General features: G+C 43.3%; 1 protein-coding gene and 1 long non-coding RNA gene across 8 annotated transcripts in view; both read right to left on the bottom strand.

Annotated features, from left to right (window-relative positions):
• The window catches only part of LOC128326480 (uncharacterized), a 37626-nt gene extending 36569 nt beyond the window's left edge, over nt 1-1057 (bottom strand). The window contains exon 1 of the long non-coding RNA XR_008308074.1: nt 820-1057. This is a non-coding gene — a long non-coding RNA (uncharacterized LOC128326480). The remainder of the gene's footprint in view (nt 1-819) is intronic.
• Nucleotides 1-25698, bottom strand: part of TAFA5 (TAFA chemokine like family member 5) — a 501003-nt gene that overhangs the window by 454293 nt on the left and 21012 nt on the right. The gene's annotated exons all lie outside the window — the stretch shown is intronic.

Raw genomic sequence — 25698 nt, 5'->3', positions numbered from 1 at the left:
AGACAACATTCCTCTATTATAATTAGCCTTTCTTCTTCTTTCTGCATATTGATAAGCAAACTATCTCACTCCTCTCTCCAGATGTGCCCTTGAAGGTGTCAGTTTGCACGCTTCGCTATCTCCAGATTCCAAACCAGGGCCTCTTGCCGACATTCTAGCCAGGCCAGCGAGATTTATGACTTTTAGCAACTTACAATTAAAACAGTTTGCAAACCCTTTAACTATTTCTTGACCAGCACAAACCTGAGTCTGCCTCATATCTATAATAACCAACAGTACTGATAATAAAATTCAGCCATCCCAGGTCCTTGGGAAGGACGATGTATGGATAAAACAAACCAGTCAATAACACCTGTCTGACTGTGTAAACAAGAAATAATAAAACAAATCAGTCAATAACACCTGTCTGACTGTGTCAATAAATAAATAATAATGATAATGATGATAATAATAATAATCTCTCCATACCCCAAAATATTATATAGAATTATACATGCAAAATATTATACAGAATAATGAAGACACAGACAATGATTTCTTTTCAATGCACCCATCTACTAACAAAACAGTAAGTTGTCTGATAGGTAAAACAGTGAAGTTTGCAATTACCTCAAACTGACATATAACAGAATTTAAAGAGTAATAATTCAAACTAGCTGACCTGGTGCAGAACATCTGCACCCCTAGTTCTCCCTGTCTCTTCTCCCCATGTTCTTTTCTCCCTCTCCCTTCAGCCCCAGTCTGTTCTCTCCCTGTCCACTTTCCTTCCCCGCCCGCTGGCCCAGCAGCAGCCACCATTTTCTCTCCCCGTACACATACCTATCTGGCAGCTGCTCGCGAATTCCCTCAACAGCTGCCACACATGGGATTAGCCACAGGTACGTCTTAAAGAAATAAATACAAAGAAGATCTTTGTCTATGGCTGCCTGTTCCACAATTTATGCTGACCTTCTGTTCCAGAGCTTTCCTAGGAGAGTTTGCATAACAATCCCTGAGCTATATTTGGTTTTAAATCTGTAAACCATGTTCTTTTACTACAGCTCTTTCCCCTTATATCCACATATTTATTTAATGCAGGCCTGCATAACTTTGACCCTCCTCTAGATGTTAGACTACAACTCCCAACACCCCTGACTACTGCCACTGTGGCTGGGGATGATGGGAGTTGCAGTCCAATAACAATTGGAAGGTCAAAGTTGTGCAGCCCTAATTTAATGCATAGATAGAAGGTGGGCTAGAGTTTCCACTGCTGCTTCACCAGACCTCAGGAACCAGCCACCAGTTTGTAGTTCACTCTTGCTCTCCTTTCCTAGTCTATACTTTTTTCAAATCACTGCACGAGCTACTGGAAAATATAGTTTGTTTGTTTGTTCATTCGTTCGTTCATTCATTCAATTTTTATACCACCCTTCCAGAAAGGCTCAGGGTCGTTCTAGACTTAGGAGCTCTATTCCAATAGTATTGTGCATAAATCATTGTAATACTTAAACTCTGAAGTCTAGACCAGGAAGATGGTGATGAAATGAGTTTGGAGAATAAATATGTAGGGAGTTGTCTGGGTAATGAAGGGCTTAAATCTCATACTAGGTAAGGCTGGTATAGACAAACCCTGCAGCTGATTCGGGGGGGTCTGAGTCTGAGTCTTTTCTCCCTAGTGGAAGAAAAAAGAACAGGTAGAGCAGGTATGCTTCCCAGACTATGGGAAAGACCTATATCAGGTAGCAGCAAAATAGGATGCTGTTGAAAGGCATCATCTCATACTTTGCAGGAGGAGGCAATGGTAAACCCCTCCTGTATTCTTCCAAAGACAACCACATGGCTCTGTGGTTGCCAGGAGTCAACACTGACAAGACGGCACAACTTTATCTTTAGAGCAGTTGAATTCCATTAGAGCTGAAAGTTGGAACTGGAGGTTCATTGAGTAAGGTGTTGGTCAGGCAGCCTAGTAAGAAGGCTGGGATTAAAGGGAACCAGGTCAGGTTCTGAGAAATAAAAGTTTAAAGTGGATCAGGTTTATGAGCTCTAGAAATAGACTATATTAAAACCAAGGCTCATATACATGTTGTTTATGTCTGAGGTGGATAAAGAGAAACTTTCATATTAAAACCATATCTAAGCAAGTCCTGTAACTAAGCAAACAAACCACTCCCTACTTACTTAGTAGAGAATCAAGTGATCTTCAAGTGAATCAATTAATAAAACTTTTATTTATTCAGCTTTAAAGAAACTGAGACTGACTTTGTCTATACATTGTAAACCGCCCAGAAACGCAAGTTTTGGGTAGTATAGAAATATTTTAAATAAATAAATAAAATATACCCCACCCCACACCTACAACACTGTGTTACCACAACAGAAGACCAATACATTTGCAGATCCTGTTTATACAGAGACCTTTCAAACAATTCATGGTGAGATTCTAGCTTCCCTGTATTAGAAGGCATACTTAATTTGTTATTTTTGATAAAATATTAAGCTGAAAGAAGAGGATGGAATGGAGTTGTTCACAGATAATCAAAACCAGTCGATACGACTACACCTATATTTTCATGACACAACTCATTTGTTTAGAAATGGTATTGAACATCTGGCAGTGAGCAAGTATTATGACTCTTCATTCAGATACACCTGCACTATCATTTCTCATACAGTTCTGTTCAATGAACAACAACTCTTTATTTCCTGATTTGGGAAAGTTTAATGCAGTATACTTAAATGTTTCCAATAACCTGTCTTGAATAATACATTAATCTGTTTTGTGTTTTAAAAAATGGCAGGCACTTTTCTTTAAAGTTCATCTATGTTTCCTACTTTAATAAGCCATTTGGTTGTAATGGGCAATATTAATGTTTTTTATATTCTAATAGTTGCACACACTAATAAATCCAGTTTGACTAGCTAATTTATTATCAGGAGTATACTATGCTTCCAGATTATTATTCCATAAACATTTTACAGCCATTCAGATAAACTACTGAGGTATTCATTTGAAGTACTGTTCTGTCACCCCCTCCAATTTCCCACACACACTTACAGAAAGTAGGTTTATAAAAGATTAAGATGGACAATTGTGAAAATGTCAGTTTCATAATTCATTCATGTCATGCTATTTCACACATTAAAATGATAAGCACATGGAGGAATGTAATTAGATATTGCTTAAGTTGTGCAACTCCTATCTTCTATTCAACCATCCCCAAACAGCCATCTGGTTGTTCAAGCTTGTTATACACAATCCTGTTGTTATAGGGGAAACAATTCCATAAGAAGATTAGATATTAGTTTAAGCTGCCTTGGTACAACTGAATAAGCTTGAGCCTGCAGATATACAAATGCTAAATCCACTTGCATTATCATTTCATAAGCAATGAGAAACCTCAGAGCTTTCTGGAACTGTTAAAAAGCTTCCCACTACACATAAGTCTATTTCACAGACATACCAAATCTGTTTATTTTTGAATAGAAGCAGCCTTGTTATTTTAAGTCAGAGTGTAATAAATACATTAGGGCATTAGGCATTAGAATTATTAGAAGTGAAACTGAGGGAAGGGAGGAATGTTGAAGCCTCCTGTCTCCAGTAAATATGTAATGAAATTTAAACTCAATCTAATTCAAAATCATTTACCTTTTGTCACTGTGCAAAAGCACACTTACCATCAGTTCAGAATATAGATGGCCTCTCAAGTGGAATAAAAAATTACACTGTCACTTTCAATTCAATGTTAATTTTCAAACTTTTAAAGAAGTGGCCTGTAGTATTTTTCTTTTTTTTTAGGGCACTCTGGAAAACTGTTCTTTATGGCTTTAAGTTTCAGGTGGCAATTTCTAGTATTTTATATTTGCACTTGTGATATGTGAGCACATACCATGCTCTAGGGATATGTATTTATTTTGGAAGAAATGTAAACACAGGATGAACAGGACCTATTTTGTTCAACTCAGCATTCATCATAAGCTGAACTAAATGGACATGAATGAATTCCAAGTGAACAACAATCCATCTTGGCATCTGGGTCAACTTTGTTCCCTTTAGATTTTTTTTACAGTCAGCCACAGCTAGGATGGCAGGGGACAATGCTGGGGGAAGGCAGACAGAACGAGACAGCAACAGCACGGGGGGTGGGTGGGTGTTAACAGTGGCAATATTTACATGTAATGTGAAACCAGAGTGTGGCGAACCTGTGGTTTCAATTTTAACTGTAAATCACATCACAGACATTCATCCAACCATGGTCTGGTCTGGCAACCTTGAGTAACAGGAGAGGGGAGCCCCTTCAGGCTGCTGGCCGCTGAGGCCGATCTCAGCAAGCTCCAGGGCCAGACTGTGGGCAAAGTGTCAGCACATCAGCAGAGTGAGAGCGATTGGCCATGATCTTGAAGGGGGCATTCCAAACGTGATCGTGCCAAACATGATTATGCATTTTCGGAGCAGTCCGCCTGTCCTCGGCATTCAGAAGGCATTTAAATCCCTTAAAATGCAATGCTGTGCAATGCCAGCATGTCTTCTGACAGTGATGGCACCATTGCCCTCCTAAGAGCCCTGCACCAAAATAGTCCTGCACAAGCAAGATTTCAGGGGTTGGGTTTGGGGAGGCACTATTTCTCTGTTACTCAGGAAAGGGAAGGGGGAAAGAGTTCCTAGGAGGAAATATGTATACAAGGGAGGGCAAAGGATCCATGTGTGTGTGTGTGTGTGTGTGTGTGTGTGTGTGTGTGTGTGTGTGTGCCGCCATGACATAGAATGCTCTTGTGAGGAATCACCATGCCAAAGCAGTGCATACGGACTAAACCACACTCCTACTCGCCTGGCAGCTTGCTGGTGGATTATGAGAGGGTCAGTCTACTGAGGAGTACCATGGAGTTGTAAACCCTAGGGTCTTCTGTCAGACTGCATGCTCACGAGGTAAGCTAATCAAAAAAAGGAGGCCCCACTTGTGTGGGGCCCCCACTCTCTCTGGTAGAAATAACTTTTGCACTGTAACCCTCTCCTTCCCTGGGAACACTTGCATGCTCCCAAAGGAGATTTTGACACAATATGTGTCAGAGTTTGGCTCTGTGCTGGATGGTGGAAACACTGGGTGTGGCGACAGACCTTTACTCCAATTCAAAATTCCCAGGTCTGGCCCGGCGTTGCACCTTGTGCATTTCTGCCAGCATGGGGAATCATGAGAGAGGGAAGCCCTGATTTCCAGAAACCCCAGGAGAGCGGGGTCACTATTTGGGGGCACATGCAAGAGTACACATATCCACATGGGCTGACGGATTGGCAGGGTCATGCTTTGTCCGCTAGTTGAGAGCAGTCACCCAGACAGGGAGAGAGTTGCTGGGGTATACGTCTCCGTGGCTTTCCTCCATAGAGCAACCAGATCCCATATAGAGCCCCAATGTCCTGATACTCTTGTGAGATAGCTGTCCATAAGAGAAGGGGTTGTCATCATGCATTAGAGACTGTGGCACAGCCCGGTCCCCACAGATGGTTCTTCTCATGAGTTGTGAGGGGGTGTCCCCATGACGTGGCACTCTCTTGAGCAAGTGTGGTGCTCCCCGGGTCAGCATCCATCTTCATCACATATGAGAAATCACTCCTTTCACTGGAGCAAGGCTGATCCTGCTGCCCGACCCTGATCATGAGTAAGCCTAGGGAGTGCAAACATCCCCAAAGGAGAAGGGCCTGGGCTCCCTTTGCCCAAATGTTTTGTGGAGCGGGGGGGGGGAGAAAGAAATTGGCTCCTCAATAATCCCTTTAAAATCTGACCCCAAGTATCCCCTCAGCCACATGTTCCCATCATGGTGCTGTGATGTGATGTGATGTGATGTGATGTGATGTGATGTGATGTGGTACCCTGCTTATGTTGCCACCTGGAGTGTTTGTGAACATAAATCATTATCACATTATTCTTGGGGAATGAAGCACTTTAATGTCCGCCGTCATGCCATCCCCTTTCCTTCTGGTTTGCCCAGAAGGTGGGGTCAAGGGACAGAGTGGGAAGGAGGAGTGCCTCTGTGACTTTGCCACTTGACAGGTTGCTTGGTATGAGACGTGGCAGCGTTGCTATCTACTGCATTACTAGATAGGTGAAAGGAGGGGTGGGGCTGGCACACACAAAGATGGCCAGCGAGAAGCGCCACAGGCATGGAACAAGAACAATCCCAGGTGGGTCTGCACCACCATCTATATGATAGAGGTTTCAAAAACAGAATGAAATTGTGGGTATGGTAGCATCTGGGTTCGGACGTTATGCTTCGCTGGCCAAACTGGAGGTCTCAGCAGCAAACCTTTGTGCAAACCAAAGGTTCAAATTGGAGTTTGGCAAGCCAAACCATCAGTTGCTTTTGCTTGCAACTGCAGCTGTATGCATTCAGACATAATCAAGTTCCAACCTCGGCCCCCATTTTACTCCGGTTTCACGTTACATCTTAATTCAGCCACTGTAAACATTTCCACCATGCTCAGGCACATCCTCGACGAAGTATTTGGCTTCTTGTAGAAACTTCCAATCAGTGTGGCAAGGAGGGGGTTGTGCAGGATACAAGTCCATTATCTTCATCCTGCCTAGGGAGGAGTGGAAGGACTATAAGTTGTGCTTGTTACTTTACACGATGAACTTCTTTTCTTTAGTATTTCAATTCCAGCAATGCATTTATCAGCTATTTTGGCCTTGCCTATAGCCAGAGCATTTTAAAAAAATCTTTCTTATACACCAATATTGGGGCGATTCTCACAACCAACAAAAATCGGGCTAGGACAGCCTAGCCCAATTTTTGTTGGTCGTAAGAACCACTGGGCTCGCAGCCGAGCCCGGTGGTTCTTGAGCGGGTAACCCGCTTGAGAACCCCTGCTAAAAAGCAGGTTTGCGGAGCGAGCGCTCCAGCAAACCTGCTTTTTAGGATCGTGAGTAGCTGCGGCGCGGCTTTGTGCCACGCCTACTCATGAGTAGACCCCAGGCCAAGAGGCTTAAAAGCAGGCTCCCAGCTCAGGGGTCTCCCCAGTATGCCCTGCGCGCTTGCGCAGGGCATACTGGGGCTTGCGGGGGCCGCGTGGCCCCCACTTTCCCCACCCCCCGCCGGCTCTGTCTTGGAGCCAGCCATCGTGTGGGTGGCCGATCTGGCTGCCCAGGGCTCCCTGCCCGCTCGTCTGTGGGGAGAACGGGCTTAGCCCACTCTCCCTGCAGTTCTAACAAAAGTGGGTCTCACTGATCGTGAGACCCACCTCATTCTTTTGCGTTTATGAGGTTGGATTTGTTTTGGGCTGCTTGATGTGGGAGGAGGGGGTTTTCTTGGCTGTCCTTTCCAGTACTGGATCACCATAGCATCCCATTTATTTATTTATTTATTTATTTATTTATTCACCCAGCTGGCTGGGGGCTTATGTTTATTATTTATTTATCATAGTTTTATGGCATACCTTTTCTTTATCAGAAATAATCTGTTAAAGAAATTGCTTCCAATTCATGTAAACCAGATCACACAATACATTTTTTCCCAGCAGACTGGAGGGCTAGAGTACTATTTGCTGGTGCATGACTTATCTGGCTTATTTTGAAGCTATTTTATTTGACATTCACAGTTACTCTATTCCACACTGAGCTGAGGTCTCTACCCAGGCAGTGGAGAAGGGACACGGATCTCAGACAGCTCTGAAGGAAAAGAGGTCAGGTCTTCCAATATTTCTGAGCAGGAGAAGGTATATTGCTGGGTGTAGCAACATAAGAAGAATGTTGCTCCAGAGGCTTCTTCAGCTGATTGCCAGTTTCTATGGTCCTGCCTAAGTAGAATGGATGGCACCCACATCAACGCTCTGTTGTTTAAAGAGTGTTAATTTAAACAAACATTTTCTAAGTACTGATGGGTTTCTACTTGAGCTGACAGGTTATTGGGGAACTTCTTTGAGTCAGGTGTTAAAAACAGGATCCTTGGATCATAATGGGGTGGTGGCTCTGGTTGTCCAGGTTCTCTTGGTTTGTGTGTGTGTGTGTGTGTGTGTGTGTGTGTGTGTGTGTGTGTGTGTTCAGCAGATAACCTAGGACCAGGTTGTAGGATCTTCCTATCCAGCTTCATCTCCTGAACTGTCCACCTCATTCCCGGGGGGGGGGGGGTTGATCCAGTATTATGCCACCAGTTTGCAAATATTCAATTGATCCAAAACCAAAATATCCCAGTTTTTATTTACCATAAATTTAGATAGCAGTCAAGCTATATCTGCATGATGAACCCAGCTTGTCATTGCTACAACCAAAATAACCTCTAGGTTTCTTGGTGAACTTCACCCTCTTTTAGCCTGCTGTACAGTAGGCTTATGGGGTCACTTGGCATTGTGTGTGTCCAAAATTGGGTACATCTGTAGGGACACAAAGGGACACCTCAATGGCTTAGTTTGTGATGATATCATCCACCCCAGTTCAAGATGGCAGAAGTGTATACATTTGAGAGGCAAGGGGGCTAACTTGTCAACTGTCTAACTGATTTGAACCAAATTTGCTACAGCTGTAGGGATGGCTCAAGGACATCGTTTGAATTGAGGTCATCCACCCTGATTAAAGATGGTGGAGACGTTAACATTTGAGGTGCAAGAGGGAACCTATTTGGACCAAATTTGATACAATTGTAGGGACACCTCAAACACATAATGAGGCAAGTCTCACAATCATTGAGACCCGCTGGAGGGGGTTCTGTGGGGAGAGCGGGATTAGCCTGCTCTCCCCGCAGACGATCAAGGCTGCAGGCCTGGGAAGCCGGATCAGCTGACCAAACAACTGCTGGCTCCATCAGGGAGCTGGAGGGGGCTGTGGGGATCAGGGGACACGTGGCCCCTGGAAGTTCCAGGATGTCCCACGTGAGTGTGCAGGGCATGTTGGAGAGACCCCTGAACCCGGGAGGCTGCTTACAGCCTCCCAACGGGAGTCTCCTCATGTGTTGCTGCGGCACGGAGCTGTGGCGCAGCAATACATAATCAGAAATACACGCACTCGCTCTGCTAACCTGGGCTAAAGTGGGGGGTATTTAAACAGGTTACCCGCTTTGGGGAAACCAGGCTCGCCTGCGAGCCTGGTGGTTCCCACGGTCCGTGGAAAGCGGGCTAAGCTCCCTTAGCCCGCTTTCCACTGATCGTGAGAATTGCCTCAATGTGCGTCATCCACCCCAACTCAAGATGGCGGATGCATAAACATTTGAGATGCAAGTAGGCTATGTTGTGAGCTGCCTAACTGATCCTGACCAAATTTAGTCCAGTTGTAGGGATAGTGAGAGAAAAGTAAGCAGATTAGTTCTTACTAGAACATGTTTCCTTTTCATTTTTTCTTCCTTCAGTTCATCAGCTCTCCCATTTCATCCTCAGGCAACAGCAAAAGCCACCAACTGAACTTGGTCTCATCAACTGTCATTTTTAGTCTTCCTCCCCAACAGTAACCTCAGCTGAAGCCACAAACCTTTAGTTTCTTCCTTTCCTTAGCAACTGTTGCTAAGCCCAAACTTCTATCCTAAGCAACCAACACAAAGAATTAATAATTGTATCAATTCTTCTCAGTCTGTATGGCTTAATTTTAATGACTTATAAAGCAGGTTCCCTTGAGGGTTTCTGTCTACATTTTTGAAAACATTATCCCTTGGCAGGGTCCTTGAATACACACAAATTTTATGTGGATTGACTGGAAAACTGCAAAGTTAAAAACGGGTTGTTTTCTCAATTTGAATCCATGGGAAATGATTTGATGAATCAGCAAATGAAAATGGGCTGAGCACATTAAGACACAAATGCAGTTCTAGATGGAGGGATTCAGATGGATGATTAAACACAAACAAGTGAACTTGTGACAAAAAGTAATGGAGGACATGTATTTTCTTGAAAAGCCCTATAATATTCTACTAGGCTCCTTTATGCCTTGAGACACCATGGCTGGATCCCAAGTACTGTATGAAGAAGTTCCTGTAAGAGAACCTACCCACAGTGGCTTTGCATGTCCACCAAAAACCACTCAGTGGGAACCCACATTTGAAAGGTGCTGCTGCCTGATTTAAGGGGAGAGGCACAAGGAGATGCAGTTAGGGAGCAAGGGAGTTTGTTCAGGAAACTTCCTTCTCCACAAAGTACCTAGAAGACAAAGACAAAGTGTAAACACCTGGAGGACACACTTTTGAAATGCACTATAAGTTTGAAGTTTACTACAGCATTGTGGGATTGCACAAAAACTGCTCATTTTTAAAAGTTCTCTCTGAAGACTTTGCATAAGAAAATTAAATATGTGTAATCCTTTTGGTTAAGTTCCTCTCCGGTGATCAATTCACTCTTTTGTAGTTGAATAATGATATTTTATATAGCAAGCACTGCAAAATTAAATGTCATTTCCATTAAATGAGATCTAGACATAACACATATTAGACTGATCCAGATCACTATGCAGTTTCAAATTTCATCAACCAAGACGACAAAACCATCATATGCAGACACTAGCCATTGCACACTTGAAATTACTTCTTCGTGAGAAGAATGTTGTGATGTCTGTGCATGCAGGAATGTTTGGTTATGCTGAATAGTCACAATACCACATTTACAGACAGCAAGGGATACCATTTCCCTTCCTCTCCAGCCCTCACCCAAGTCCTCCTAGACCCCCCCCCCCAATCCAACCTGGATGAAAATCCAGGTGCTTAAATGCACTGCATGATCATTATACAGCCACATCTGTATTAAAGGATACCAAGAACAGCACAACTGGGAAGAGTACAGTCAAGGAAGTGAAATAGTTCCATGGAGTTCCATGCTACAGAGAGTCAACCCATCTGTACTGGGCTTGGAGAGATTTGGCTGTTGCCAAATCACCTGGAATTTAGCCTTCACCTCAGCCTAGCAAAACTGTCACAGGTTCCAAGGTGGTGTTTGAGGGTAGGCTTCCATCTCAGGCCATGCAACTGAGCCAGACCATTGGTCCATCTACCGTGTTTCCCCGAAAATAAGACACTGTCTTATATTTATTTTTCCTCAAGGAGACACACTATGGCTTATCTTCAGGGGATGTCTTATTTTTATTAAGTGTGGTACAACAATCTACATTTATTCAATTATAGTTAAGTCATCTTCTTCTGGAACATCGTCATAACTCTCATATGATCCATATAAGACCCACAGACTGTTGCTGGTCAGTGTTGGGGAGCAGCAGCTTTACTGGTGTGTGGGGGGGGGTGAGAGAGACCCACAGACTGTTGCTGGTCAGTGTTGGGGAGCAGCAGCTTTACTGGTGTGTGTGTGGGGTGAGAGAGACCCACAGACAGGGGCGTAACGATACCGGTAGGGGCGGCGGCAAGAGTACGCCGGGAAGCGACGCCGGGCGAGACGGCAGGCCTCGGCATCGCTCTGCGCACTCCCGCCCGCCACCGCCGTGCTTACCGTGCTCTCGCTGGCGGGAGTGCGCAGAGCGACGCCGAGGCCTGCCGTCTCGCCCGGCGTCGCTTCCCGGCGTACTCTCACCACCACCGCCGCGCTTACTCTCGCCATTGCCCGCCACCGCCAGGAGGAGGGGAGATTTTTGAGGAGGAGATTTTCTGAGGAGATTTTTACCGTACTTCCCTCTACCGTATGCCTCAGCTTGCAGCCTGCCACCCCTACCGATATCGTTACGCCCCTGTCTGTGGGTCTCTCTCACCCCACACAAACACCAGGAGGATAGGGGAAAAGCTTCAGCAAGCAGCCTGCTACTGAGCCAGGAGAGATCACCACTATGTCTTATTTTCGGGGTATGGCTTATATTGCACAACTGCTTAGAAATCCTGCTACGGCTTATTTTATGGGTATGTCTTATTTTCGGGGAAACATGGTAGCTCAGAAAACTGGCAGCGACTTCTACAAGGTAGGAGTCTATATAAGCCCTCTCTGGAGATGCCAGTGTTGTGAACCAAGCCTGATTTGTATACTAGATATGCTCCAGAGCTAGCATATGAAATTAGGCTGATTTCACCAGTGTCACAAAGTGACCACAAAGTGACCATACAGTGACCATGTATAGTCTGGGCGTGAAGGCAGAAATAAGAAGATGACCCAAAATACTTCAAACAATTCAGTGGGATTTATTGATTATTGAAGAACAGCATCAATCTAACTGAGTGGAGGACAGAACAATCAATCTGAACTACTAACAATATTTCAATCATGGCTGGCAACAACATCACCCCAGTGTTCCTAACTATCATATGTGTGTGTATTAAATCTTCCTAGAGCCTAACATAATTCAGATATAGATGGAAGGTGGGGGGAGGTAAGGAAGGTGCAGGAGTGGTATGGTTGGGGAAATCAGTAGAGGGAAGAGGGAGGGGAAGAAGGGAGGGAGGAAGGAAGGAGGGGACCAAGGCTGTAGAAGCAGCATATTACCAGGATCTGAGGCTTGAGAGCAATGAGGCTTTCAGATGGAGGAGAAATGCTGGTGCTGGAGAACAGGAGCCTAGGGAGCGATGCAAGCTTCAAGCAGTCAAGCAGGCTGGTGGCAGATGCTCAGAGCGAAGTGGGGAGCGAGAGCGTCATGGCTGGGGGAAGTCTTGACTTCTCACTGTGCAGCAGAGGTCACAGACAGTCCCTTCTCCCTGGAAAGAGTTCCTGCTTTAGCATTGCAGCTTGGAGCAGCAAACTCTAGGATCATTCTTGAGCAAAGATCTGCTGGTTAGGCAAAGCTTGCTAGCTCTCTGTTCTGTGAGCTCAATTCTTATAGTTGTTTCTACTTTGATCTCCATAGAGTCTATTCAAAATATCATCATCCTTCCTGGATCACAAAAGAGGTGACAATTTGCTGTTACCCTCTGGATATTGTCTTTTAATTATTGATATTAGTTCAGGATATTAGCTCAATCCAAGCTCTGAGTTCCATCTCCTGTTAGCTGCTGTTTGGGGAGAAGATTGTTCTATTGAGATTTGCCCAAAGCAAATCTGCATGTCTGAGCTTGCAAATGGGCATCTTTTCTTGTCCCCAGATTTCTGACTCCTGGTCCCCTGAGAGGATGGAAAGGTGTCAGCAAAAGAAGAATCAAAGCTATAGGTGTGAAACAGTAATTAAATCATTTTCTTTTGTGTTCATCTACCTAGGGTGGAATTCTAAAGACAACAATAGGTTATAAATAATGCTTCTAATTCTTACATAGCAGGTATTCCTTCAGAGAAAAACAGGATTTTCCCCTGGCAATTCCAGACAATTCACTGGATAGCCGAGCAATCACCCATGATTGGTGTGAGCTTTTCTATAGGAGGAAATGCAAGCTCAGCTCCTAGCTTCCCAGAGACATTATCTGATAGCAAGTTAAATTTTAGCATTTGAATAGGAGACCAAGCTTGGCCATTGTGTCTCTTTTGAGACATTTATACCCATTTCACAAACATTGAGAATACAATGCTGGATTGCCCCTACCTTCACAAAGCAATTACCATCTGTCTCAGAGGGAAGTCATGTACTGGTCAGTTCATCTGAATTCAGGCATTAATTGATTCCTTAATAAAATGGAGTCAGACACAGGCCTGGATTCCATATAATTCTGGATTGGTTACTCTGGGTTTAATGTTGATGTCCCCAGCACCAGAGAGAGAACTTGGAACCTTCTGCATACAAATGCTCTTCCCAGAGCAGTCCCCTGCAGAATTGCCACATAACAGTAGAGTGAGGCGGTCCTTGGCTGTCTTGAAAGAAGTGTGATCGCATCTGATTCCAGAACAGGCCTGTCTCATCAGCATTGAAGACCTGCTCAGGCCTGTACCCTCTGGACTCAATCAGCTGCTGGTAATCCACTGGAAATCTTTGTGCTGCCCCATAGTCCACTGATGCTACTTCCCCTGACAGATTGACACTGTGGATGTTGTAGCAGTGCTTGAATCTTTCAAACTAGCCCTTGCTCATGTGGAAACCATGCTCAGCACCTTCAGATGTTGCTGCTCTTGATCACTGTCGCAAACCGCCTGTAGAGTCGCACTTTCTCATGGATAACAGGTGCAATCAGTGGCATGTTCCTCTGGGCTTGGAGTACCACCTTATGACTCTGAGATGTGCCAGACACAACATTTGCAAAGATACTGTTTTCGCTTTTTTTGATGGAGCAGACAGTCGACTCATTGACACTGTAATGGCATGCAAAGGATGCCATGCTGTCCTCATGAACCAAAATATCCAACAGCTTCAGACAACACACTGCAAGACCTTTTGCCACTCCCCTCAACCAAGCTATCCATTGTACACTTGCTCAATTTGGTTGTGGAGGAAGGAAAAATTGTACAATCTTGTACTGCACAGTAATTTTACAAGACAACCCTCCTGCACACAAAATTGATACAGTACAGAAACTGATAACTGAAATCAATTTTATTGATATTTAATATCAATTTTAATAGATACAGTATTGTACAGCATCATACTACTTGAAACCAATTTTAATGGATACAATATTTGAAATCAATTTTCAGTGGGCACTGTACTTAAAGTCAATTGAATTTTTAATTCAATTTAATTGCAATTTAAATTAACTACAGTTAAATTAACTAGAGTTATATATAGAGCTTTATTTCAGTCATAGACCAGCATATGAAATAAAAAATATCACATAAAATTAGAATGAGTTATACAAATAGTATAGCAATACCTGGCCATAATACCAGAAATTATCTTGTTAAAATTGGACATCAGAAGATTCCAGTAAAAGTCATCTGTATAGCCAGGAAAATTTTTCATCCTATCCATCTATCCATCTAACTATCTATCTATCTAACTATCTATCTACAGTTATACAATGCAGTACTATAATCAATTATCGAGATTAAATTTGGATTAATTTGAATTTTTAAATTAATAAAACTTCATCAAAATTAAATTTAAATTTATTGAAGTGATAATCAGGATCTTACCAGGGCTGCACAATGATGCAAGAGGTTCCTGCAAGAAGCTCCACAGGAAAGGCTCAAGCACAGCTTCCAAAGGCTCCCAAGGGCTCCCACAAGCTTGCAAAGGGTCCACAGGAATAGCTCCAAAAAGCCTACAAAAGCTCTAGAGCATTGGCTCCCCAAGGATACCAAAAGCTACCCAAGGCTGCCAAATGCTATCAAAAATGTCTTTTGGAAGCACAAAAACTAAAACAATATTGACCTAAGCACTCCTCCATCCTCCTCCTCTCACAATTCTCAGAGCATGTGCAGAAAGAGCACCACCATATAAGGATGGAACCACGTGCCAAAAACTGCTGATATGCGAGACCGCTGTACCACGAATGATGAGGCCAGATCTATATTTCCCAACTGCAGATATACAAAACCATGGAAGATGTAACCGTGGATAATGAAGGCCATCTGTACTCACAAGAGGGCTCTGCAGACTTCACACTGGTGTAGATAAATATATCTCCCAGTGGCCTCTTATGCATATTTAGAGCAACTTCTGGGAAAGCCTACATCTGTGTGTAGGCTTTGTACACATGATCTATCACGAGAATTCAGACCTGTCTGTAGCCGTGCATTGGTCAGTTCGAACTGGACTATTGCAATTCCCATCTATGGAGGGCGACCCTCGAAGTCAGTTTTGAAGCTTCACTTGGTGAAAAATGCCATGCAGAATACTGGCAGGAGCACTGCCATCTCCTTTGGGCCACTTGCATTGGCCAATATGGTTCCTGACTCAATTCAAGATGCTCATTTTAACCTATAGAACCCTAAACAATTGAGACCAGGTTACCTTTGATATCAGGTTAAGAGCCTGTCTGAGCTGTACTTAACCACAAAAAGTCAACTACAAAAGTCCTGTTAATAGGTCCACTGCCAGAAGAAATACTTTTGTTGAGGACTAGATATAGGGCCTTCCCTGTGTGGCACCTTCTCAGTGGAATACCCTCTCTACAGAGAACTGTCTGGACCCTTGGTCACTTTTAGATGGCAAGATTTATATTCCAGAATATAAAGCTCATTTTAGTCCTGTAGTTTTAAAAGTAATCTTAATTGCTACTATTTTAATTGGCTAATTGTATTGATGTTGAATGTATTTTTAGATTGTGCACTGCGTTGTTGGTTTTTAAACTAGAAGCAGATAACATATGATTAAAAGTAAGCAAATCCCACTGCCTCATATGTGCATTACAATAGGTATTATAAAGAGAGTATTCTGTTTGAAGAGTATGCTGGGGAAACTAAGTAGGTTCTCCCCTCCTGACTTTCATTTCACCAAATCAGACCTCCCAAATCAGCAACTCTAGCTAGTATCTTATCCATGAAAAACATATGGTCTACTCTATATTCTCCCTCTTCCAACCTGGGAGAACTCAAAGTATAATTAGAAATACAGCATGGCATGTGTTATGGCACTAAGAGAAATGGTGACAAGGCACTACCAATAGCAGAAAATAGGGCATTTCTTATTCACTTCTAAACATCTGTTGCATAAAATATAATGTGTTCACTTGTGCATGTTTTATGTCTTTTGAGTCAATTAAGAATTATTTTGACTGCAAATGCATCTACAAGTTTCTAAAATTTGAATGTTGCCTAAAACAGACTGTTCTAAACATTTCCTATAATTCCCAGAAGCTCCAGTCAGCAGTTGCATACTGATTCTTGAAATATGAAGAAGAGGGCAGCTGAGTAATGCAAGTTTCCTAAACAGCAATCTTAGAGAGAAAGAACCATGGTGTCTCCAATCACCAGAAAGAATATTAAAGAAAGCAGTTAATACATACTTAAAGGAATCTGAATGTATAAGAACATATGTTGTTTTACCCTATTTTGATCAATTTAAAAGTTGAAGTGTCTATATGCTTTCAGCTGGGCTTAACACACCATCTGGTTTAATTATTCCTTAGGTACGATGCTATAAAGTTAATAGCAATGATGCTGCTAAGCCATTGGAATGAATGTTTCCATTGCAATATTTGACTAAGGCCATTTCTTTTAAACCTATTGACTGTGGGGTCAATGCAATAATCTTCTGCCTGTGCTGCATTAATGCAACTGCTCAACAGATGTTGACTCCAAATTGTCACCTAGGTAATAAAGTTGCTCTAAAGTGTTTGCAGTTACAAATACATTATGTCACCATTTTAAGCTAAAACAATCAACAGTGCAAGGGGGCTAGAAATTTGCTTGTGAATGCAAATATTGTTCCCATTAAATGCATTTCTTAAAATTGTGAATTCTTAATATAAAGCAAGAAGCCAAGCATTTATAGTGAAACAAAGCATGTTTAATGGCAGGGGTGGCATTAGGCCTGAACTTCCAAGTCCAAGTCCAGTCTCTCTGCTACCCTGGAGGGACACAGAAGCATGCCTGCCAGCAGCCAGTGCTGGGAATCTCCTCCCCATGGCAGTGGCATGAGCTCCACACAGAGGTATATCTAGGGGAAATAATGCCTAGGGCAAGCACTGAAATTGTGCCCCTCACCCCCAAATATCTGACACCCATCTTTCAGATAACTTCACCATAATATCAGCTCAAAAATAAAAGTCACGCTTGTTAATCTTTTAATTAACAAATTATGGCACTACCTGAAAATTATAACTGCACCTTACTTGCTTTCACTGATGCAAATTGCTGAGGCAGCACAGATACAGCCTTCTTCAGAAAGCAGGAATCACACCTATCAGCTATTCAGAGAGGTACTGGAGACTGGATGTAGTCCTAACATTCCCTGATTAGCAAGTTTCTTGCATTCCAAATCCAGCAGTGTGTATTAGCAACCCCCTGCCCCCCCCCCACCAGCTGCTATCTGCCAGCAAGCAGCAACATTTACGTTTTTTATATCCCGCTCTTCCTCCAAGGATCCCAGAGCAGTGTACATACTTAAGTTTCTCCTCACAACAACCCTGTGGAGTAGGTTAGGGAGAGAGAGAGAGAAGTGACTGGCCCAGAGTCACCCAGCAAGTCTCACGGCTGAATGGGGATTTGAACTCAGGTCTCCCTGGTCCTGGTCCAGCACTTCAGCTGCCAAACTATCTCTCTCCAGCCCACCCCTGAGCATGTGGGCTGTCAGGACCTAGTAACCACAAGTCCTCAATGCTAAATTATGCAGCTATCTTCTAGCCACTGGTGCCTATTAAGGAAGTATCACTAGCTTTTAGCTTTTTTTTTTTTAAGGCACAGATGTGGAGGGTGCTGTGGTCAGTAGAAAACGCTTCTACCTTTGTCTGCTAAGGCAACCGCCCTCCGCTCCCCCTCACCTGTTGCTTTGGCAATGCTCATCAGCTTTGATGTTACTGAATACCATGGGTTGCCTTATAGCCTCAGTGCCTCCTCCAAAACACGTCAGCCTACATGCATATACAGCTACAACATGCAATAAAACAAACAAAAAACCTACTCCATCTTAAGAGTAAGATACACAAAATGAGCAGGCAGGGCTATTGCTGGGGAATCTCAAGGTTAGGTCAAGGAAGAGAGAAAAATTAACAAATTAATTCATAAGGGGTACACTTATGAACAATTCTGGAATGTTAATCAAAATGTCCCCTCCTTTCCCCTTCCAATAAATCAGAGCAAACAGCAGAGGAAGAGAGATTTCGTTTATCCTTCTGCAACAATCAAATCCATGTGCCCACGAGCTGCTGGAAGGGCAAGCCAGCACAACAAAGCACCTGCTCCACAATGCCTCCCTAACTGGCATGCGGGCAGCCTGGTACTGGGCATTGGGAGACTCTCTCTCTGTACAGAGGCAGGTTGTTGCTCTGTCTATGCTTCCCAGATAGCAGCTTTTTGGTGGGTCAGCCAGGCTAGTACAGAGGCCTCGTCCTGCCTTGTGTCTCTGCAGCAGTGTGGGCTGGAAGGCTGCTCAGGAACAGAAGACTGAGCTTGGGAGGCAGAGGCCATTGATGGCTGCTCCCAGAATTAGTAAACCCTTTGCCCTGTCTCCCCCACTTCTGCCTGCTTGTGTGCTGTGCCTGCTTCATCAAGGGAGCCATGAAGAAGGTGCATGGTTGGGGCTTGTATAAGTTATGCCCCCTCTTTGTGCATTTCTGAGATAGCTTGGCCTAGGGCTTTGATATTTGGCACAGATGCAGGGCAGGATGAGAGAGCTAAGTATATTTAATTTGAAGCAGATTGGTCATTTATTTAAAAAATCAATTTTTTAAACTTCAAAAAAGTCATATTAGTGGCTGATTTCTTGGCAGAAAATTACAAAATCTTCTTGAACTGAAGACATCCCCCCGCCCAGACCATCATTCCACCACCATGTGGAGGAACTGCCTTTTGCCTTCATAAAAAGGGTAACACACTCCACTTTTTTTGCCCAACAATTTCAATCTCCTGGAATGGCTTGGCATAGGGCTTTGATATTGGGCACAGATGTAGGGCAGGATGGTTGCACTGTCCTCTCTAAGACATGCACACATGCATGCGCTCACATGTTTTTGGATGTCTGCTCAGTTCATTTTAGATGCCGCTCAGGTTGAAGGCACCATTCTGAATGAGCACGCGCACACACTGCCTCGATACTGCCACCCAGAACAAAACTTATTCGGCACAGAGATGAAAAAGATTAGAGGCAACACTGAATGGGTGGTTTCTGCATATTTAATCTGAAGCAGATAGGACAATCCGTTGTTGTTGTTGTTTTGTTTTTTTAACAATGGGAATTCTGGGTTAAAGAATGTTGTGTGAAACCATGGTGTGTGTGGGTGTGTGTGTGTGCGTGCGCGCACATACACACACACACAAACACACACGATGCTTATTTTGCAAGGGCCCTCCTCATACGCTGTAGCTTGGTGTACTGTACATCCTCTGTGCGAATAAAGGGTCTTTTTCCTATTCCATTTTAGGCTTTGCATAATAACGGATACAAGAGGGATTACTCTTGCTGTTTCTTCTTTCTCAGTGCCTGGCGCAAGCAGTGAAAATGAAAATACCTAATGGGTTCCTGATAATTCAGCTTGATTTGTTCCACATGCGACTGTATTTTTAAAAAAACCTTGGCCCTGCTAAAAAAAGAGAGTAATTATATCTATGTCCGTGTGACATAACTCTGGACACCACAGTGTAACATCATACTAGTTTCGTGGTTTGGATACGTTAGCAGGTTATTATTTTTATGCACATGTCCAACAATTCCATAGCCATTGTTCCAGCTAAACAAACATCAGCTCTCTTATGTAAAACTGAACTACTAAGTCTATATGCTATCCACATTCACTTACGATATAGTCTCATTAAACACAGGCATTGAACACAGGCAAATTGATGGAAAGCATTCTATAGGATAACACTGTTACACATATAGAAGAACAGGATCTGCTGAAGGAGAACCAGCATGGCTTCTACAAAGAAAAATCTTGCCTAGAGGCAAAGAACCTTTTGGAGTTCTTTGAGAGTGTCATCAGGTGTGTGGACAAAGGTGATCCAGTCGACATAGTATACTTGGACTTCCAAAAAGCTTTCAACAAAGTTATTCATCAAAGGAAACTTAGCAGTCATGGGATACGGGAACAGGTTCATATGTGGATTGGTAACTAGTTGAAGGACAAGAAACAGGGTAGAAAAAGAAAAAATGGACGGTTCTCTAAATGGAGGGAAGAAAGAAGTGAGGTCCCCCAGGGATCGGAACTGGGACCAGTGCTCTTTAACTTGTTCATAAATAAATGAGTAGGGGTAAACAACAAGGAGGCCAAATATGCAGATGACACCAAACTATTTAGGGTAGTGAAATCCAGAAGAGATTGTGAGGAGCTCCAAAAGGCTCTCTCCAAACTGGGGGAGTGGGCAACAAGATAGCAAATGAGGTTAAATGTAAGCAAGTGTTAAGTGGTGCATATTGAGGCAACAACAACAACAACAACAACAACAACAACCCAACATCACATATTCTGATGGGATCTAAACTGTCAGAAGAGGGATCTTTGGGTCGTGGCTAGCTCATTGAAAGTGTTGATTCAATGTGCGGCAGGTGTGAAAAAGGCAAATTTCATGCTTGGAACCATTAGGAAGGGGTTTGAAAATAAAACTGCTAATATTATAATGCTCTTATACAAAACTATGGTGCACCCACATTTGGAGTATTGTGTGCAGATCTGGTCACAATATCTTAAGAAGGACATTGTAGAACTGGAAAAGGTGCAGAAGAGGGCAACCAAGCTGATCAGAGGCCTAGAGCAGCTTCCTTATGAGGCAAGGCTACAACACCTGGGGCTTTTTCATTTAGAAAGAAAGACGACTGAGGGGAGACATGATAGAGGTCTATAAAATAATGAATGGTGTGGAGAAAGTTGATAAAGTTAAATTTTTCTTCCTCTCTCATAACACTAGAACCAGGGGTCATCCCATGAAACTGTTTGCCAAGAAATTTAGAATCAACAAAAAGAAGTACTTTTTCACACAATGTATGATCAACCTATAGGATTCTCTACCACAAGATGTGTGGTGACAGCCAACAGCATGGATGGCTTTGAGAATGGTTTAGATAAAATCATGGAGGACAGTTCTATCAATGGCTACTAGTCTGTGCACTATAGACCACCTCCAAGGCCTCTAAATACCCATTACAGGGGAGTAGCAGTAGGAGAGAGGGCATGCCCTCAGCTCTTGCCTGTGGGCTTCCCAGAAGCATCTGGTGGGCCACTGTGTGAAACAGGATGCTGGACTAGATGGGTCTTGGGCTTGATTCAACAGGATCAAGCTGTAAGACTTGTCTTTTTTCAAAACAACTGGACTTCGGTTGCTAGCAGGGAAAGTGAAAGAATTGAACCAATTATTTGCAGAAATGCATTTTCCTGGTCCTGGTACAACTGCTGTTGATAACAGGCTGGTGACATGATACTACAACTATTGAAATTTAAACACACACATCAGCATTTAGAGATTTTTAATTATTAACCAAATTCCAAATGCATATTTGGAATCAAAAGAACCAGCTGGACTGTTCACAGATTATCTTCCAAATACTCAAAGGTGGGTAATATGCACTGGCAAGATCAGGACATTGAGATGCCAGGTTTTACAATTTAGGAAGAAGTTACTGATTACAGTAGTAAATCATATGATAAACAGTAAGGCAAATGATGTGTGTGTAAGTGTATGTATCCACCTTACCAGAGAAAGATAAAAATTAAACTAGATCTGCATTACAGTTGCAGAGATGTAACAGTCCAGATGACTGTTCTGAGCTGATAGAAAGTGGAATTAACCATCAGCCTCTAACAAAAACAGAAAGATAGTAGCAAATATGTCTGTTCTGGGAAGTGTCTCCACTGGCAAAGGGGGTGGGGGAAGTGAGGCACAGAACTTGAAATATCAGCAAAAAACTCACAGAGTAGATGTCAGATCTTTGCCCTTTACAGAGAAGCATTTCACTTGGTTTTTGCTTGCATCCATATTGGCTTCCAGTGTCCTGACTACCAAACCTAGAAGCTGACCAGATAGGGAGGAAAGATGCATTGAGTCTTGTATGCAAACAAGAGTTTATGTTCGAGAGAAACAAAGCAAGCATGGTTGCAGTTGGTTCCAGAAACAATAAACACTCTGAATATTTGACTTTGAAAATATTTAATGAATAAAACTCAAGTCCAAAGGCATAAAAGGAGTTTGGGAAGCAGAAACAAATTGGAACCAGGATAAATAAGTCAGGTTGAAACATGCTTCAGAAAAGAAGGGAGAGGTCCACGCAGATGGGTTAGAAATATGTTATAACTCAAAAATACCTTTTAGAGCAAAGTAGGCAATTTAAACTAGGTTATCAGTCAGTTAAATGGACATTTAAGCACATACTGTATTTCATTTATCTGTAAGTCTGCACTAGCTGTTGATATGTTTCTGGTTATTACCTTGAAAGCCCTAAATGGCTTGAAAGCCAGGTACCTTAAGGGCTGCCTGCTTCCAGCTGAATGTATCCACCTTACTAAGTGGCATGCCAACACCTTTAGAAGTTCATTTGTTGAACATGTGGGACAAGGCCTTCTTGGTGATTCCCCAGGTTATGAAACTAGCTGTTGGATGAGATCTGCATGGTTCTCACATACCCAATCTTTCTGAGGACATTGAAGACTGCCCTTTTTATCCAGATTGTCCAGTGAGTAGCCACTTTTAGTGCTTGTAGTTTATGAAGCTATTCTCACGATGGGGGAAAACTGGGCTAAAGAAGCCCGGATTTTCCGCATCGTGAGAACCAGTGGGCTCGCCGGTGAGCCCAGTGGTTCTCTGATGGCTAGCCCACCAAAGTAGCCCTCCCCTTAGCACAGGTTAGTGGAGCGAGAGTTGTGTGCTGCCATGGCGCAGCTCCGTGCCATGGCAACACACAAGGAGACCCCTGCTGGGAGGCTGCAAGCAGCCTCCCAGGTTTGGTGGTCTCCCCAGGATGCCCTGCGCGCTCACGTGGGGTATCCTGGAATTTCCAGGGGCTGCGTGGCCACCAATCCATACCACCCCTGTCAGCTCCATGACAGAGCTGGCAGTCATGTGGGTGGCCGATCCAGCTGTCCAGCTACAAGCAGCTGTTCATCTGTGGTGAGAGCGGGCTAAGCCCACTCTCCCCGCAGAACCCCCTCCAGCGCTTCACACCAATCGTGTGAAGCGCCTCTATGTCTGTTTTGTTTTGAGAATGTTTTTATTGAAATTATATGACTGATTGTTTTCAACTTAGTCACCATTCTGTGGTCTGAGGGTGAAGGGTAGTATAGAAATGTAAATAATAAATAACCATCTATGGCTGAATCAAGCATAGCCAACTTAGACAACAGCCAAGGGCCTAGGGCCAAAGGGTCCATCACCAACACCTGGAGCCCCACTGAAAAAAATAGCAGCTGCCAGTGCCGCCACTTTAAAACACTCCAAGCAGCCATTCCATCAGGGTAAGCCACCTCCAAATCTTTAGGTAGGTTAACCTGGTGGTGGTGGTGGGTCACAACATTTTTAATAGCCATGTAGGACGCTGCCATATTCCTTTACCTATAATGCAATGCCCCCTACATCCAATGAGGCAGTAACAGAGGCATCACATAATCAATTTAAAAAGGATTGTGGCTGTCAATGTGGCTACACCACCTTCAAACACTACAAGGGAGCCAGGGTCCTAATAAGCCTGGTGCTTATGTTGCTGGAAGAGTTGGACATGGAGTTCCAGTGCATCAACCTTTTGCTCCAACTATTCTAATGACCACTAGGGGCACTGGGAATAGAGATAGTGAGTAATGGTCTCCCTAGTTGTTCTACCTTTCTCTGCTCTATGACCCCTGATTGGACTCTTCAGGTATTTCCTGTGAGAATCAGATTCCCTTCCTTTCCTCTTAGAGAGCAGATGGAAACATCTCTCTCTCTCTCTCTCTCTCTCTCTCTCTCTCTCCCTATTCATTATGTAGTTCTATAGATTATAATTAAGTCTTTCCTATCCAAAGTGTACTTCATCAACAAATACTTAGTATTTGGTTCTACAAGAATCTCCGTGTGTCTTCTCTAAATAGCTGCTGCAACAACTAAACTCTGCATTCTACTCTGTAACTGGAGTAGGTAGCTTCTTTAGTGCTCTGCTAATTAACTGGGGGTAAAGATTACAACCTCCAAACAGAAAGGATTAAAAAGACTGCACAGTAAGAGGTAAGAGAAAGGATCCATTATTGAAGGAGTTACGGTAGAACTGGGATCCTGACAATTACATGAAGCAGTATCTGCTGAAGATTTTTTTAAAAAAAAAAATCCAAAGGTTTCACTCTCCTATTTGCACATGTATCCATACATTTAGGATAAATGTATGCAGGAACCAAAAATTGTGGCTCGGCTTGAATTAAAATCAAATTTGAGCCAAACCATGTACTGCTAAACTGGTTCGGTTGAACCAGCCAACCAGTCCGGTCCATTTGACCAAACTGGTCCAGCCGTTTGGGCAGATAATACTTCTAAAGGGGAATCTAGTAAGGATCTAGCAAGGAGTAGGAGGATCTGGCAATGGTAAGGGGCAGCCAGGCTGGGACGGCAAGAGAGTTAGTTAGAAGCTTACTGGCCGGCATGGATGCCGGTGCCACTGCTCACCCTCCCTAGAGCAGCCTCAAGTGTGTGCTCTGCCTTGTTTAGGAAGCTGCCCGCATTGTGGAAGAGCAGTTCCAGCATCCGCGAATGCATGAAGGCCATTTGCATGGTCTCCATTGCATGGTTGCCATGTGGGTGAACAAACCAGCCCAGTTCGAGGCAAACTGGTTCAGCAATGAACCATTTGTGCACACCCCTACATTACATTCTTTTATAAACAGAAAGCACAGTGGGATGGAGATCAGATCATCTCCCCAATTTAGCCATAATAATGAGATTACACTGTGTCTGCAGGGGGAGCAGTACATTTCTGTCAGTTCCATCATGCAACATACTAGTTGCGTGAAGCTCTGTGGCATGCATTAAACTCAGCATTGACCTGCTTTTAACAGTTCAATCAGGTATACAAAATCTTTATGTACTAAGTTCAGCATGTAGCCCTGGATGTAACATGGGAATTGCCTTGCTAGATCAAATCAAGATAATCTAGTCCACGGGTGGGGAACCTTGGCCCTCCAGCTGTTTTTGAACTACAACTCCCACCATTCCCAGCCACAATTATTGTAGCTGATCTAGTCCAACATTATTTTTCGAGCCATATCAATGGAATATTTGCTGGATGCGAGAATATCAGGCTCATCTTCACTAATGCATTTCTAAGCAATTACTGCATTCATCCTTCATATCCACTTTTTAAAGGAACTCCAGGATTTTCTGTTTCACTTTTCATACTGCAGAATAATACTGCAATAATACTT

This window comes from Hemicordylus capensis, chromosome 5, assembly GCF_027244095.1.
Source record: "Hemicordylus capensis ecotype Gifberg chromosome 5, rHemCap1.1.pri, whole genome shotgun sequence".
NCBI lineage: Eukaryota > Metazoa > Chordata > Lepidosauria > Squamata > Cordylidae > Hemicordylus > Hemicordylus capensis.
The sequence above is the reverse complement of the archived record's forward strand: the minus strand, read 5'-3'. Positions and strand labels throughout refer to the sequence as shown.